Source organism: Anguilla anguilla, chromosome 12 (assembly GCF_013347855.1).
Source record: "Anguilla anguilla isolate fAngAng1 chromosome 12, fAngAng1.pri, whole genome shotgun sequence".
Classification (NCBI taxonomy): domain Eukaryota; kingdom Metazoa; phylum Chordata; class Actinopteri; order Anguilliformes; family Anguillidae; genus Anguilla; species Anguilla anguilla.
Genome location: NC_049212.1, coordinates 23,587,276 through 23,590,878, shown reverse-complemented (window position 1 = coordinate 23,590,878; position 3,603 = coordinate 23,587,276).

Sequence of the window (3,603 nt, the reverse complement as noted above, 5' to 3'; positions counted from 1 at the left end):
TAAAATGAAAACATTGAAGACAAAAACAGATGTAAAAATCAAATCACAACAAAGGGTAATTTGCAGTAGTCAGGAAGCAAGGAATCCCAAATCCATTATTCTTTGGAAAAGCACAATACAATTACATTTAAACTCAGATTACAGTGTTCAAATCCAGTTTGCTGTTTCTATTATACTCTTACAAAGACTATGCATTTATGCTTCCTCGTATAAATATCAAGTACTTTACATCTCTGCAATGAACAAAAATGTCATGAATTTTGAACAATTTACTGCAGTATTGGCCATAGAGATTTATTAAGTCATTTTAAGGTAATATAATTTTTTGGGACAGCATTTGTGAGTTTATAAGTTACTATGTCTACTGATGATTTGCTGCTCCCAGATATGATAGTGATGTTTCAACGGATATAGAATGTGCATGGATTTGATTGCTTTAGGTTTCATTCATGAAGGAGACACAATGTTATTGTGCTAGTGAGCAAAGAATAGAGAGGAAGATTAGCCTTAATGGTTATTCAACTGTCTGCTTTTGTGGAATGTATGCATGTTGAACAAAAGAAGATGATAGCAAAGTGTATATTCAACTTTAGACTATGGCTCCTGTTTCAGAATGTAACAAGTTATTATTGTGGGTTTTATGGATGTCTGTCAGGGATTTCTTGTTATATTATTTTTGTCTTGATATGACTTGCAATGAAATTGCTAAGGGGGTTCATTTAGAAGACTGCTGGTGTAAAGTTTTAAATGTTAATAAAACTTTTATTTTTAAATGTAATTATAGTTTTCAAATAAATGAAGTCATGCTTGGTTTGCACTCGATTTGAGGAAGGTCACGTCAGTGAGTTTTCCTTGGGTAAAATCTTCTCATAAATGAGAAACTACAGCACAAATAACACACCTCTGAAGCTGGAATCCTTGCCACCGTAAATATCCGTCCTTTCATCTATAGTGCCTTTTATTATGTCAGACTGCACAAAAATATTCCATGTAAGATTTTTTTTCATGGTCAAAGGCCACCTAATATACTTAGATAATCACACACAAAAAAGTATAACAATAATAAGCACACCCTTTAAGTTTAAGTTCTGTGCCTCTTTGAAATGGATCCTATAGTGAGATGGCTATTATGTCTTGTAAGTATCTTTTTAATTTCAGCAATAGTCAGTCATGTATTATGTTCCACTGAAAAGCAGTCAATGGGAATAGTAGTCATAATATTGCCATGTAATACTAAATGTGATACAAGGAAATGAAAACAATAGCAGATAGTGAGGACACTAGACAGGCTTGTTCATAGGGAGGTTGCAGTTGAGATGTCTGCCTTCCTCTAATACACCTACAAGCCAGTGACCGTTTTCCCCAATATAGGGCAAAGTCAAGTACAAGAGAATAAGTGCTTTTGGGAAGAGAGAGTTCTCTCTCTCTGATGACAACCACTAGCTTGCAGGGATGCAACAGGTAGGAACCGAAAGGTAGCTTCGGTCAATTTAAACCCAGCTACATATGATTAAGTGAACCCACACCATGCCATCGCTGTGGACATGTCATAATTGGATAATGCCCTTATCCACAGCGACTTACATAGTGACATAGGACCCATTTATGCAACTGGATATTTATTGAGACAATTCAGGGTAAGTACTGTACATTGCTCAAGTGCACAACAGCAGTGGCCTACTTGGGAATTGAACATGCCCAGTCATGGACAGCATCTAAACTAACCTACACCATAGCTGTATTGTTAGAAGAATTATTACATGAATATATTTAAAAGAATATATTTGCCGTCACATACCAGCATTTTGGCTACACCCACCGCCTATTTTGGTGAGTGAAATAGGACACAATCATACACAGCCGCAACTTGCTGTCAGAACTGTGTGTAGTGAGGAGCACAGCTCAGGGTTTGAGTGCAGTATGGATGTAATAACAAGTAATACAGTTTGATTTTTTTTTCCTGCGAGGCCAACAAATTCCCTGTGCCGTAAGGTAAGTGACACAGTCATGGTTGAGCACCAGTTGGCACTGTGAAAAGCTTGTCAGAACCGTACCCGTTTCAAAAAATCCCTCGTGGAGACTTGCACTTCAAAATAACCCACTGAAGTCAGATGAGTCAAGAGGTCTGGCTTCCTCCATTGAAGGTTTATTTAATGTATATTTAATTTTTCCCCAAGACATCCAAGCATATTTTTTTATGACTAGAAAGCAATTTAAAAAAATTTCCCCAAATGAGATTAGGCTTAGATGCAGGGACAGAGCTAGCCTGCCATATATATGGAGGCAAGACATGAAAGAGCATCATGCTTAGAACAATTCATGAAAACTTAGAACTTAGAAAAGTGAGTCCATTTAAAAGATGCAATACATTAAGTCAACTATATATATGTTTTTTCAACACAAACAATACACAACGTACATTCAATCTTTAGTGTTACTTGCCAGCATTCATTAAGAAATTCTGTTTATGAATTGTCCTAAGTTAGTGTCCATGTTTGGGTTCTCAGGGGGCCCCCCATGGCTGCTCATATGGACGTATTGCACCCAGGGCGCCCCCGCTAATTCTGTTTCAGCTTGGAGGGGGAGATTGAGCATTGCTGAACATACCATCATGTTGAAGTCATGTTTAAAACACATCCCCTCCCCCCCTTTGGTTTCACTGTTGCTCACCCTAAGCACCTCTCCACTTCCTTTACTTCACTCATTTCTTATTCACATTAAGTGCTTCAGCTGTTCACTGCTTTATTTTTTATGGATATTCAAGGTCTCCCCCCCCCTTTCCTAAACACATGACTAACACTAGGTTTTAGTTTTGTCTGCTACTGCTTTGAGTCATTTTAGATTTTTTCATCAGCATGTGTTTTGATGTTTTTATATAGGACACAGCCCTGCTGTCTCTGAAAAGGACATCTTGTTTTGTATTTTTGTTTGCTAGTGCGCCTACGTGAGAGCTTGTCAGGAATGTCAGTCCTCCCACTTGGTTTGGCCTTAATAAATTCAAAGCTGTTTAAAATAAAACAACTTGAGATCAAAGCAATCAGCTAAGCCAGCAACAAACCAAAAACAAACAAAAAAATCCCTTAAATTGTAAGAGTGAGGAGAATTTAGAATTCCATCCTTAATATTTGTCCCAGTTATTTTAGTTCAGAGGCTGTATTCACAAAACATTTTCTTACCATTTTCTAAGACTTTCCTTTTAAAACCAATTCACAAAGCTGCCGAGACCAACTTGTACAAAGGAATGGGGAGAACTTCTAAGCTAAGAGAAAGGGTGGGGTTGACCTTCCTGTGATTGACATTGTTTCATGAACACCCTTACGGTGCCCACATGATTAGTTGATAGGGGACAGGTCTGTGTCGTAGAATTCATCATAGAAATACTGTAGCGGAAGGTACAAATCATACGTTGAAGTGAAAAAAAGATTTGCTGCAACATTGCTTACTTGCAACACAGAAACCTTATTGTGTCAGTAAGAGCAAAGGTTGGCTGTGATTTGAGTCAGCTATCCTAATGTTTTGCTGCATAAGTCTCCAACTTTCTCAAGTGTGTCTCCTCGGGCACACCCATTTGTTGGTGCACAAAAAGGCAACAAAACTGAAATG